The sequence below is a fragment of the Meleagris gallopavo genome, chromosome 1 (genome assembly GCF_905368555.1).
Source record: "Meleagris gallopavo chromosome 1, MGAL_WU_HG_1.1, whole genome shotgun sequence".
NCBI classification, from domain to species: domain Eukaryota; kingdom Metazoa; phylum Chordata; class Aves; order Galliformes; family Phasianidae; genus Meleagris; species Meleagris gallopavo.
Genome location: NC_139404.1, coordinates 70,549,349 through 70,564,428, shown reverse-complemented (window position 1 = coordinate 70,564,428; position 15,080 = coordinate 70,549,349). Strand labels below are relative to the sequence as shown.

The 15,080-nt window shown below is 36.9% G+C and overlaps 1 protein-coding gene across 2 annotated transcripts in view; it reads right to left on the bottom strand.

Moving 5' to 3' along the window:
• PPARA (peroxisome proliferator activated receptor alpha) overlaps positions 1-15,080 on the bottom strand; it is a 173,815-nt gene that overhangs the window by 79,920 nt on the left and 78,815 nt on the right. The window lies entirely within an intron of this gene.

Below are 15,080 nucleotides of genomic sequence, written 5' to 3'. Positions count from 1 at the left end.
GAAAAAATGGTGCATTTTTAAGAAACATTTCAAAAGGATTCACTTATTTTCTAGTAAATACAGCTAAGCTTTTGATAACGTTCAAGATTTTTTTTCTATACATGAAGTTCTGATATAATATTGCCTTAATGTATAATCTGCCACATAAAAAGTAGTAATTTAGTTTACAAACACTGAGTTATTTAAAATGTGCTATAAGCTTTCTGTCGTACTATTTTCTATAAGATCTGTTATTATGGGTATGAATAGTTTAAAGTATTCATTAGCAAACAAAAATAGAAAAGAATGCTCTTTATTCAACATTTAAAATTAATTATTCTTCTGCTCTCACGGGCTGCTTGTAAACTCATTTCAATTGATTAGGTCACAAAACAAGAATGAACTTTAAAATACTTAATGAAAGAAAAGTGCATATTCATTTTCTATGAAGAAGACCTGCATACAAAATAACTATCTGGCAAGAGTTATGTTTCTAGTTCAGCAACTGCTTAATACTAAGAAAAATATGACATTTCCATATTCTAACTCTCAATGTTCAGTGAAAAATGTATTGGAACAGATGTTAATAAATACCTTAGCAGTTGCTATTAAAAAGGTGCAGAGCCAACTCTGCTATTTCTATGATGCAATAGGAAAGATGACAGTTTTAAAGTTGAATTGTTACATAATTAGAAGCCTTAATAATTAACAAACTCTGGGACAATACCGAACAAGCAATTTTCAATTTTTGGAGCACCTTCTACCCAGAAACTCAGAATGATTTGCAAATGCAAAACCTCCCTGTGCTTCCAGGAAGAAGGTAAATGCCCCAGGTGCATTTGTGAGCAAGTGCACAGTGTCTGCAGTAGGGAAATGTGTGGCCCAAGGCAAGCCCCAGGGGAGCCTGCAGGGCTGAAGGGCTGCATGCAGGTCACATCAGTGGCTTCCAGCTTGTTTCCACATAATGACTATTTTCTGGCTTCCAAAGTGGTGTCCAGTCACCACTGTGCTCCTGTATGGTTGTTTTTTCATTTTTATAAATGTCACAATCTTGTGCTAATGAGAGTGGTTGCAAAGTAAATGGTGGAGGTTCTACTACAGAGGATGCTGATACCAAGGGAAGCTTTCTGACTGAGTCCAACAGACTCTGAGCAGAAAATGAAGCTGATGCATTGCCCTGTCAATCCAGACAGCAGTACCATGGCAGGTAATTGTTCTGAAGATTTCAGACAGAAGCTAGTCGGAGGAGAGAAGGATCATCTCCTGAGACCTACACATAATAAAGTTCACATACAATATTTCCAGGTCTACTTTTAAGTAAATATAACAAAAATAACACCCTACATTTTCATATAGATTACATCCTTCAAGAACTGAAAAGTATTTTACAAACACAGATTTTGCAACTCCTGTGAAACATGATGTATACAGTGACTAAATCCATTACTGAAACACAGCTGCTTCTAAGATTGGCAACAACAGTTCTTTCACAAATTGTAAAACATTACCATAATTTTATAAATTAGGACAGATTCTGCCGCAGCTTCAGAGGAGCACAATAGGAAATATTCACAGCATCAAGTCTACTACACTCTATTGTTTGTCTAAATTTCACATTAGAACAGAATTTAGAAGCAACTGACTGTACTAAGCTCTAATTCTATTAAAATCAGTCACATTATTTTCTTCGACTTTTTAACTTTCATTATTGCACAGAACATTATAGGTGCTGTATCTATTAAATAATTTCACATGGTCACTGAAACCATTCTCTTTATCAAACTGTTCAGAAGAATTTGGCAAAAAGTAGCAGTTATACCAGAACTCTGTGGAACACGTGTTTCTGAGCTCTGTAGTAATTTATGGATGTTCCTAAAATCTTGAACATTCTAGGTATGGGGAAAAAATGGCAACAGCACGTAAAAACATACATCAGTGCAAATAATTACATCTGACACACTGCAGCCTTCCAACTGCAGACCTGTGTAAAGGCTTCCATACTCTCATGTGGACTCCTGCTAACTTCACTTAAATTCCTCCACATAAATGATGCTTATGTAACACTTTTCATAAAAGGTTCACAATGTCACATAAAAATGGAATATGCTTAATAACTACTGCTTTAACCTACTGAATGAGTGTATAAGAATCTGGCTAAAATTAAAGACAAGGAGCTGGAGCTGGGTGTACATCAAAGGAGTTCTGCACCTTCACAGACATGTTCCATACATGTACGTCAGGCATTTCTTAGCCTGACCACTGTGAAATGTCTTGAATGTTAAACAGATACTTCAAAAGGGCACACCGTAGGAAAAAGATCATTTTCTATCAAAGCAGCACCTTGTTTTTCTTGAATGTCGGATCATATCTTCTGTTTATGCAAACTGTAGCACTTACATTGACATATTTTATTCTTCTATTTCATTTATTTCTGAGTTCTGCTTATGTAATACTCCAAATGCTAAGAAAAAAACAAAAATACCCAGAATGATAAAAACACTCAGCATCTCTCAAAGCTTTCATAAAAAGAGAAGCTAAACCAGAGCTAACCACTGGCTACTTTGTCTGTTGCACTAGTATTCTTCAGCAAATCAATATTTAAAGAGACACCTTTTTTTTTTTTTAATTTTAAATAAACTCCATAAGGAAGCAGAACTGTTTAGTGTATTAGGAGCTATTTGTTTGTACAACTTAAATATTTGCCCTTGATGTTTTCCTAGCCTAATTTTTCTGTCTGCTCACTTACCAGTTGATTTGCTGTGCTGGCCCTGGTGGGCTTTCTGCCCAGCCTAAGCTGGCTGCCAGGCGTGACACGGACATCTGTGGGAGCAGCAGCAACAGGATCTCACCCTGAGCTGTGCTTCCCAGCTCTTGAGGGCAGAAACAACATTCGGCAGATCCCAATGGGAAAATGGGATGAGGCCAGGATCCATGGGAGACAAAGCCTGTATAGGAAGGGCAAATCCACCAGGAGTAAGCGAGATGTGTCTTATGAAAAACAAATGTTACAGGTACTTTTCATACCTCACCAAGCATGAAGGCAAAAAAGCAAGGGCTGGCTTATCAGGGAGATAAGTCTCTGCAGGAAGAGGAGGTGAAGCTGTGACAAATTAGGGATTGTTTCTTGTTGAGCAAAAAGCTAAGATAATGTGTCAGTTATTTTCTCTTGTCAGAGATAGCAAAGAACAAAACCTGCATATAACCCTTTTCTTAACAGTAAGCATTTCCTAAACATTCATAATTCATCTCCATGCACTATCTTGGATTATATTCACGTAGATGATAGAAAAATGAAATACCAATGACTCTCTTCTGCCAAAATATTTTTATTTTAGGATGTTGATTACTGTATCTTTTTTTTTTTTTTTTTTTTTTTGGAAGAACTGTCGCCTCAGCTTAGGTCACCTGGATTTGCTTAGTACTGCTGAACATAAAATCTGACACTTAAACTATGCACCCTATCTTTTATTTGTAAGTGACGCCTAGCTCTTCAAAATCACACCTTCCCCAATTCCCCGTGGAAATAACAAGTCCAACTGCAGGAACAATCAAGATCAGTATCTTCCAACCCATCTCGCTATATATACTTGGCCATAACACAATTATTTTGAGTAATGTTTCCAAGCACTTTTTGATAGAAAAAAGAGTGCTCACTACGCAGAGAATCTTAAATAAGGTATTTGCTTAAGGCAACTATACTTGGCTTTTTAATAGGTGCAATTCATACAGTGTCACATCTAGCCTATGTGCTATCACTGATTACAAGCTTTATTAATTGCAGTTCTCCATGTAAACAGGAAAATAATGTCAACTAAAGACACAAGATATTGTTAAAACTGTTAATCTGATGTTCTCTCACAAACTGCCAACCTCACTTCAAATGCCTTTTCAGGAAAGCTAGATTTTCACTGTGAGAAGAATTTAAATGCTTGGAAACTATTTTTCGTTCTAAAAGATGTGCAGTAAAACAGTATATGTAAGTTCTGACTTAATTAAGCACCAAGAGAGAATGTCAGACAGAATAATACATTCTAAGTCTCATCAACAAACTAAATTTCACATTATAGAAATGCAGTTGCACTAATAACTCTGGTTCGTAGAAAAATGTCTTTTGGCTTTTGCACCACAACACTCCCACTTTAAATTTTAATCCCTAGTGAGTTAAGGCAGTTTATGAGTAGTACTGAGGAAATTAGTAGTTTGGAACCCAGGGTTAGACCAGTCATCTAAATAACTCCGCTTTACATAGATTTAGCCTACAATTTTGTATTTACACCTATGCACACTTTTATTTGTTACTGACACAATCACATTAAAGGGAGTGCTAACAAAGAATAAGCTTTGTATTATATCAGCTAAGCAAAGTTTGTAAACAGTTCTATTTGTCATGATCATTTTAGACCTGCAGTATTTGTAACTGTGGATAGCATTATGTGAAAAATTAGCATAAACCCAGCAAACTATGTATTTTACTATATAAAAAAGTACGTTGGTTTTGAAACACTGTTAGAAGTTAAAAATTAAATTCCACTGCATTCCAATGCAGTTTGGACTGCATTTGGCTTGAGCTGCTGTGCTCAAGGTTCATCCTGATGTTGAAGAAGCAGAAGTTTGGAAGTCTAAATACATTAAGACAGAGAAAATACTTATGCAGTCCTTGCAAACCATAACTGCACTGGGCTGGTTATTTCTGGCTACTTGTATTTTTCTTTCTGGAGGCTACACACCTGAACAAGAAGTTTACTTGCAAAAGCAGAAGTATTTACATTGACTGTGTTAGACTGCAATCAATCCACATTATTTAAAATCCTAAACAGTCCTAAATTCACAGCCATTGCAGCCTGTGTAAGGACTACTACTGTTTCATCAGGGACCAAACTAACATTGCGAGGCTGTGCTAATATACCACCTCCACCCACAGGAGACTTCTGTTGGGCCATCAGTGCTGATACACACTGGGAGGGGATGTTATGCACAAAGAGAGATGAGGCTTCACCTTCCCATGGTGTATCAAGTGACAGTGAGAGAACTCCACCTGTTAAGGGACACAGAAGCAAAGGCCTCTGCTGAGCCTGCCCACTCACACAGCTGAAGGCTGCATGCATGCTTCAACTTCTGGAGATGTGATAGCTCCTGACACAGCTGTGTCTGGTTCGTGTTCTGCCTTTTGCCTCCACCCTTAGCCGTCCTTTTGGAGCCTGAACTGGGCTTTCATGTTTCATGTCTACAACTCCTGGCAACCTCAAAGAACTTACTGTTAACAATGCTGCTAATTATTAAGATGCCTTTTACTTTCCAATTAGTGTTTTTCTTTGGATACCAGCAGGTGACCTCTATGTACAATAACAGCTTTGTTACTCTCCAACATTGTCTCAAATTGTAGTATGATTCAAAAAAGACACACAGGTGGTTTTGCCACAACTCTCTTGTCTCCGCTCTGATTGGTTATTGTTATTGGTTATTGTTACTGTCAACGGAAAGAAGGCTTACACATACACTCACTGCACAAGTTAATGAGATTACTGGTCTCATTAGCCATGTCCAAGACCCAGATCAGGTTTACATAACACAAACCTTAGAAAAGAGAGGGGTGAAATCACCAAAAGTTGCTGATACTTGCCAGGGCTGTTGCACCCTCACTTGCATGCTGCAGCATGCAAGTGGAGTCTGCAAGACTAGGCATCCCAGACTGTGCTGGTCCTCAGCATGATGACCTGCAGGGATACTTCAAGCACAGCAAGCTGATGTCAAGTGCAAGGGAGGCAGCTGCTGTAGATATGCGTGCCAACGGAACCGAGCATGGAATCTGGAGTGCCCTGGGGTGACTGGGGCAGTGACACCGATATGGCACACGTCTGCACAACAAACACTCTTCGTGAATTGCAGGCGAGGAGCTCGGGTGGCCAGATACACAGCTCTGCCTGCTTTCAGCTCCCTCTGTACAACCTTTTGTTTTCTCAGGTGACTGAGACTCTCAATAGATTTACTCCAGTGTAAGTCTTTTTACTTGAGACTAAAGCTTTCACTAGTTAAACATTCATTAATGAACTCGAACCATGGCTTCAGGTGGTGGAGAGTAAGCAGATCTTTGCCAGCATTCAATGATGTATTACAGACTTTGTGTCCATTATTCATGATGTTGTTGCTACAGGCTTTAATTTTGCATAAACCAAAGTCACAGGAGAAATGTTATGATGAGCAACTGTGAAGAGTACAGGAAAAGAGTGCCTATCAGTTGGTATTAAAGACACAGTTCAGCATTGCATTTTCTGATTTTGAAGCCTTTTGGGAGTGGAAACAGAAATTTTCTGTGAAGCATGCCAAGGTAAAACATAAAATTTTGAAGATGGTCTTCAAAGTTAATTTATGTCTTCTGGATAACTCAATTCAAATTCCCCAAATATAAAAAATACACAATCTTTTATCTATAAATAAATGTACTTTACAGTTCCTTTTAGATCCTTTTTAAGAACTACTAAAATTGTATCCTAGCTATCATGTGAGCTATTACTCTGCATCTTCTCTGGTAGGCCAGACCTATTGGGAAAGGAATATGTTATACCATCTATGAAGTTATAAACATGCAGACCACTAGCATCAACTCACCAACAGAGCAAGCAGACTTGAGGCCACTGTCCAAAAAAACTTCCTCTCCCTTTACGAACTTAAAAACCAGGCATATGAAAACACTGACTTTCCTATTTCCCAGCATCTGTAATATACACACAAGACAGTAATTCAACTCTGCCTGTAGGATGAATGACTTCAAAATAAGCTTCAGGCTCAGAACCCATGACATGTAAATTATACTTCATGTGATATATCTTAGTCGTGAAAATGGGTCATGCGTTTAAGGCATTTCTAAACTATATTTATTGATGTAAATATTCTAAATATATTCTCATGTTTATAGAATAATATTTTAATTATTTACCACATTTCATTCTCTATGAACTGTAAAGGAATTGGATTTCTATTAGCCCTCGTAAGGTGAAAAGTCTGAGTACTTCTTTGTAACCTTTCATAATTTTATGTAAAACATGCTCAATTTCATAGGGAACTTCATTCTTGATCCACTACATAGAAAAGTTGATACAGTAGAAAAACCTGATGGGTGAAGATCACGCATAGCACATGTAGAGATTCTGATTTAACAGTATCATGAAATTTTCAAATTTTTACTATCTTGTAGCATTTTAGGACTAATGGGATTTCCTCAAGACTTTTGTGTGCTGAGTATTTGTTCAGCTGATTACGACCGAACCATTCCAGGATCAAATTTAAAGGGAAAAAAAAAAAAAGGGAAAAAGAGAGAAAGTAAGAAAGAAAGACCGAGATTCTATGTGTTTAACATATGAATTCAGTTTGCAGGTCAGAATGCATATTCAGACAACCCAGACAACCCAAGGCAATTTGAACTGGCACAACTATCAATATATCCACTAGGTGTCACAAAATAATCATACAGACGAGAAACAATTATATGTACAATGCATCATGTACTACATCAATTAAGTGGTGCTTTGAAATGAAATCTGTTGTGAGCACAAATGCAGGAAAATGTTATGAAACTCATGAATATAGATACTGTCAGAAGTGTATGGGAATATCAGACACGATACTCGAAAGCTGTTGCAAACTGGGGTGTATGTCATGTAACAGATTCACATACAAATGTGTAAATGCCCAATTAAATAAAACCTTCAAGAATCATAAAATCAATATTACCAGTTCTCAGAATCACAACTCTTAGGCTACGTGTTTTTTAATGTTCCAGCTAATGAATTTTGTATTTCTCTATTTTGTCAGATTTTCTAGAAGTATGTGAAATTCCCTCCTGACTACAAGGAAAATGCTGCAAAGAAAACAAGTTCTGAAGAGTTGGGGGATAAGAAGCAAAAAATACTTAATTAATATTGCTATGAAATCACAACAAATGGTGAACACTGGAATTGAGAATAACATAATGATAGATGCTTCTTAGATCCAGACTCCTCTTATGAAAAGGTATGCTATGCAGATTTGGGTAGAAGGATTACCAAACTGAGAAATTAACCTCAACACTGGAGGTATTTAGATGTTTTTAAATATTCCTGGAACATTCTAAATTCATCACGTATGCATCTGCACTCATCCAAAACACTGACAGCATTAAAAGATCAAGTCCAGACTGCTGAAACAAGTAATCCGGTTTTCCAAATGGTTCTGTAATGACAGTAACTTTTTCTCATAGCTGCATAAAATTTTTATGGGCCACATACTCTGCAGTGTGATTTATCACTATCCATGCAGGTACACACTACACTCTATTAAAAATATTGTAATCAACATCATATGCAAGATTACAAAGTAGAATAAGTGAGTTAGGTAAGAGGAGAAAACATGCCCTCGATGTTTTTATCACATGCACAAAAAGGCTATATACACTCTACTGACAAATGGCATTAAAAAAAACTATCTAAGCAATGTTAGTAACTCTTTGCCCTCTTCAGAAATACAGTAAATGAACATTTGCTTTAATGCTACACTATCTGTTCATACGTCATTTTATTTGCTTTGTCATAGTAAGTTGTACAATGTAAACATGTAAATGTAAATGTAATTAAAGCTCACAATACAATTTGAACTTTTTTTATATATTATTTCTTTGTAAGATTTACTTCGTAAATATCAAAGCTGGACAACAGATTTCAAAGTTTTGAAATACTTTCTAATTTCAGGATCATGGGAACAACACTCTTCTTCTATCCCCAATTTCCCCTCCCCTTTTGAGCCAATCAATTAAATACTTGAGTTTACAGGAATACAGGTACAAATTTGAGAGAAAAAATATTGGTTTTTTTTTTGCTTTTAATGCCAGCATAACTTCACCTGTATATTCTAAAGGAATCTGTTAATTGTGAAATAAACTTTCAGAAAAAACAAAAGCTTTTCTCTGAAGTTCTCCCAACACGAAAAGCATTATTTGATTTCAAAGAACCCTCCAAACCATGCAAAACTCGGAGTACCATGAAGACAGTACGATTTTTGTTATTTGATTTCAATGAAGCCATGAGTTCACTTCAGAGAGAGTCATGTAGAAAAAAAAACTGGTCCTACTTACCACAGAATCCAATAAGCATAGAATAATGAAGCTTGGAAGACCTCTGGAAATACCTAATCCTCCTCAAAGCAGATCTAATGAGATCAAGTTGCTAAATTCTATATCCAGTTGAATCTTGGATATCTCTAGGGATGGAGATATCATAGCCAATGTGGACATTTGTTGCAGTGTTTCATCACTCCTTGGTAAAAAGCTTTTCCTTATATCTGACTGGAATTTTTCATTTTCCAGCTTGTGTCTGTTAGCCCTCATTCTATTTCTGTGGCACCTTCAAGAAGAGCCTGGTTCCATCTTTTCCTTACTCTAACATCAAGTAGGTAGCTGCGGATAGAAGTAAGGTTGCTCTTGCCTTTCTTTCTCCAGTTAGGCAGACCCAGCTCTTTCAGTCTCTCCTTGCTCACCACATACTCCAGACTGGGGGCCCTCTACTGGACTTGTGCTAGCAAGGTGGTTGCTACCTTCTACCTTAAAACTGGGCACAGAACTCCAAACAGTGTCTCACAAGTGTTAAAAGGAGAAGCCCCCTTCTCTAGAGCTGCTGCATTTAGTCTTGCCAATGCAACACTGAACGCAAGTTGGTTCTGCTGGAAGAGCATATGGCTACCTCATATTCACTTTGGGTATTAGGACTACCAGATCCGTTTCTACCAAACTGATTCCTACACAGCTGGCCCTCAGCCTCTATCACTATCATCTCACTCATGACACTACTTCTCAAATTAACAATATTAAGAAGGTATTGGTTGTTTTTTTTCTGTTTCTTTTAATTTGAAAGGGCATATATCCTAGAACTCCCTCAGCCTTAACATACGAAAAGCAGAACAGCTTAGAAATGTGACTGTATAGCAAATGTGAATCCTATTACCCTAGCTCTTAATGCTAGAGCAGTAGTTCCACTCTAATCTTACAGAAGCTTTAGTTTATGAAAATATATTAAGTCTCACCAGCAACATACAAGAAACTTACTTTTGGTTAAGATACACTAACAAATCCATGTAGTTCAGAGGTCTAGCACTTGTGTAAATCAGTATTTCACTTAACAATGGAATAATTTAAAATTAAATTAAGAACTATAATTATACTGCACTATGATTTAGTTCTTTATATCTTCTGCCATTGGAAATAAGCTCGAAAGAAGACATCCAAGCCAAACTGTGGTATTCTTGGTAAGTTTATGTTAGATGAGAACGTTTACACTCATAACTACATGATTTTTTTCAGCTTAATTCAATATGAGTAACAAGTTCAACTTGGTTTCTGCTCATTAAAGAGCAGTTGGAAGGAAATGGTTAATCATTGTTTGCCATCTGCTGTAGACAATCCACACTATAAAGAAACATTTTTGCAGCCAATCTAAAACCACAATGCACAAAGAGAGCAAAAGGAAAATACTGTTTTCAGCTATATATTTTTTTCAGTGCATGCTAAAATTGTAAATATTTTGTGGTTAACCCTCTCTCACTCTTTGACAGCACTTTCCTGTGGACAGTGGTCTCTGTGGTACATACCACATCATTTAGCAGTCCCTATGAAGGTACAGCAATAGTGCTGTGGAGAAGCGTTAGTGGTCTGCTCAGTAACAACTTAATCATGGAGAGCTAACCTATGAAACCACAAGGCCATCTTTCAGAAGGTCAGAAGGCCACAGGCCACATGCAGGATGCCACCTGTGAACTTTGCTGTAATCTAGAAAAATATTATCAACATTAGTAGTTTCAGCTTTTTTCTCCCGTTTTTCTTTACATGTAAATAGTAAACCACTTTCGTGCACTCCCCATCAGATTTCCTAGCCCATAGGCCCTTTCTATCATTTCTTTCATTTCTGCAGTTGTCCCAGGAAGGCTCTGAATTCTCTAAATCTCTCCAAGCTGTTTTATCAAAACCAGCTGTAAGTTTTTCTAAACATAAAGATGTATCAAGCCCCAAAAACTCAGATCTTGCCTTCTCAAAGAGAAAGAGAAATGCAAGAGGAAGATTGGTGACTATTCATGCTATTTTCTGGTTCATCTTCCCATCTGGTAGTACTGACAGGGGCTGTGTCATAATTAGAGAGGGAAGTAAGTTGCTATTTTTGGATTGTTTTTTTAATCCACAATCTTCCTCAAAAATTGTATTGGTTTTAAAATGAAGAAAAAGATATGTGAATGACGTAGAAAATATTCCACTTAAAAACAGAAAGATTGCTGGGAAAAGGCAGTTCATAAAGTTTTATTAAAATACACATTGCTAATAGGTGGCAAAAATATCAGAAGAAATGCAAAGAGTGAGAAAATCAATACTGCCAAGCCCATTCTTCTATCAAAGATCTAGCACTGGAGGCCGTAATTCAGGTTATTGAAGTCTTCTTTCAAGATTGATTAAAGTTCATTTTAGTAATATCAGCAGGGATGCCTGGCTCCAATGATCTTAATACTGAGAGTGCTAAAGCCTGCAGTCTTCTAGTAGAAAATAAAAGCTTGTTCCTCTAGGCCAGAACTCACAGCATATCCAAAGACCTGTCAGTCAAAATATTTTTTCTTTAAAAAAATCTCATAAAAAGAACACTGAGAAATAATCCCCCCAACTTCCTTCTTTTGCAAGCCATAAACTTTAATCGTCCTCCTCCTCTTTGTAGATCTCCTGAGGTATGTAACTGGGGAGACTTATTCTTACACATTTCTGAAACCTGCAATTAGCTTCTAATTTGGGACAACTTGTACCACCAGAGATCTTAAAAGGGGATCATCCAGTAAGCCTTTGGAGACTTCAGTGTTCATGACTCAGTGCAGTCTAATATGCACTGGGAGGACTTGCAGTGTCTCACTAGTGTTGGAAGACAAGCTGTTGGAAGTCCCCCTCTATCAGAGCTTGTAGCAAGAGAAAGAAAGATTTAATGAGAACAGTGCACAGTAGAAATGTACAGTTTTCCAAGAATTCAGAAAAAGATGTTTTCAAATCAGAGTAAAGTAAAATGGAACAGAGAAAAGTTCTTCGGAAATTCAGAGAGTTGGATTCATTTCACAACCGTACAACAGATTTTCAAGATTTTCTTTGTCCTCTTGTACAAGTATTTTCAGAAAAGTAAGTTCAGTTCTCTTGGTTTCTTCGTGTACAATAGTAATTAGTCAGACCTTCAAAGGCAAACTACAACCCTGCTTATTTCCCTGAGCTGATCCATGCTGAATGATTTTAAGTATAACTGTCAAGGTTACATGCCTTAAAATATTCACATCTGTGTTTCACTTCCACACCTGTGAACTATTATGTCCCTACCTTTATGAACTGAGGAGAATAAATTTGTAATGTCCATGAATGAGCTTTGAGAATCTTTGGTGGCAAAGTCACACTGGTATGTATACTGATAGATGGGATCTGTTTCTTGGGGACCCAATCCTACATCTGTCTTTGATAAGAAGGGAACTGTAATTCTACAAACCCCCAAAACATGATCAGGAGACGTCAGTAAGACAGGCTCCTCTAAACTGCAGGGAGTCTGGCTTTTGAGCCAGTCCCAGGAATGAGGAAGGTTCTTTTCATACCTATCTTTACGTGAGTAGCGTCCTTTCTCAGATGTGTCTGTGCTGATTTCAACTGTTCACTGTGCATGTTGTTATTATACTGTATCTTATTACAAAGTGGAGATATTTAGATAAAGATCTGACTTCCTTTTCTAAGCACAGCAATGCTCTTTTACAGCCACACAGTACTCAGTCAATTCAGATTCTGGTTTATAGAGATTAAGACTATATATACAAGGACATCTTAAACCTACCTACAAACTCCTAAAAAGTCTTAAAATTCCCTGCATCTACCCATTAAAGTCTCTAGACTGTTTAAAATTTAACTAAAAGATATGAGGTTGGATGCTTTAGGAATAGTGGATCAATTCTCAAGACCAACATTCTAGCACTTCAAATCACGCTAGGTGCTTAAAAGTAGCATTCTGTCAGATGGAACACAGCTTTTCTTGAATGTGTTTTTCCAGAGCTGTTCAGATACACTTTAATTCACTGCCCATAATGGTGAGACTGGCATAAGTGGTAACCTGAAACACCAGCAAAATTACCTCATTCATCTTTCAGCTGGACCCAGCAGAAGCTGCAAGTCAAAGGCCACACCAACAGGAATTTAATACCAACTGACATTATGCAGCCATGTTTTTCTAGGAAATTCTTACATTTTGTAAGTTTGATTAAAAAGATCCATCAGGAAGACACATCAACAGCTTTCTATCGACATGTAAATAAGTATAGCAGATTATTAATACTAAAATATCATCCCTAAGCCAGCAGGAATCAGGCACAATAAAACAAGGTATGGTCAAGTATACACAATCTTAATCTGTGACAAGACGCTATATAGGGCTGTCCTCTTGTAGACATAACTCAAGGCACATCAGAGCTCCATACTCTGTTCTTTTCTTCTGGATAGATCCATGTCTTTGGTTGAGGATTATAAATTTTTACATATGTTTTCCATTAATATTAACAACCATTTTTGTAGCACTCAACTTTTTATCCATACTCTCCATATCACTGCATCAACATTTATTTGATCTATCAGTAATATCATCCCATCAAGATTTAATTGCTATTTTCTATAGTTCAAGCATGTTAACACTTGCTTTCACCTATGGTACAGCTTATCCTTCTCCTTTCAAAATTCCAATGATGTATAAAATAAAGTACCCTTATACAGCATGACTCAGAAACGCATGATATTCCTTTTTTCAACTAATGGTAAAGGAAATGGGTACAAAGCGAAGGCAAAAGAGTTCTCTATTCTCATCTACAGTTTTATACTGAAATCCTGAGTGTCAAATGAACAGGGCTTTTAGGAAAATGTCAGCAACTGTAAGAGTTACATAAGATAGAGATAGAAAAATATTTTGCTAAGAAAAATGACAGTTAGTCACTTGAGAAGATGATTTATACTTCAGTTTCAGAACGCGAACAGCCAACATGTGACCTGACATTTGCTAAAGAAATCAAATAGACATTCAGCAAGATTACAAAAGCAAAAGCATTAATTGTTCCATACAAGCAGTTCCTCCTCTCTGTACTAGAGAAAGATCTAGAACATTATGCAAAAAAAAAGAAAAAAAAAGAGAGGTCACAGTAACAGGTCTTCCTGTGCATTTTGTTTTAACTTAATTTATGAAAGCTAAGTTATGTTGTTTATGCTGGCCCTTTTGCATTACGTGTCGTATTCTTTATGGACAAGAAAGATTCCCAATTCACATTCCCTGTGTGTTTTAAGTTACTTTGCAAGAGAATTTGGCTGTTAAAGCAGTGCAAAAGGAATGCATAGCTGTTGACATACACATTCCACACCTGACAGAATATGACGAAAAGGACAACAAATGCAAGGATGTCCAAATAAGGAAGATGAGCTGGTTGGTGCGGTGAGCTGGCTTAGATTGTGAGCTCTGTTATATACTTCCTGTATGATTTGAAATGATTACATGAGCCCCTGGGGCTCTACTATATCACTTTTTTAATGGAGATCATAATTCCCTTTCTCACACTGATACTGTAAGGCTTAATCATTAATAGGTTCAATTCAGTGCTGGGCAGATGATCAATACAAATTTTATGCATCACTGAAGAACCATTTAACCTCAGATCTTAAGTGGCATATAGCCTTGTGTCAGCCTCTTAGCAGCCACTGCATAAATATTATATATGCACATTACTGAGAGTATTTGAGGGACATGAGTTGTCAGCAGTACTGATATTGCATTCCTCAAGTTACAAATCTGCAGAACAACGAACTTAAGGGAACATATCCTTTAAATACAGTGCGATACTAGTACTAGCACATTTATTTGTAGTGGTTATACATGAGAAAGAAAAGAGAAGGTGGTATAACTTGTGCACTGAGTGTTCAAGTGCAGTGATTTAAATGAATTCATGAAATGATGATTTTAAAGCCTCAGAAATCGACAGTCTGGAAGGATTTTATTTTGGTGTTGGGAGAAGCAGTGTTTTTACTGACTTCTGCCAAGAACACAGCTCAT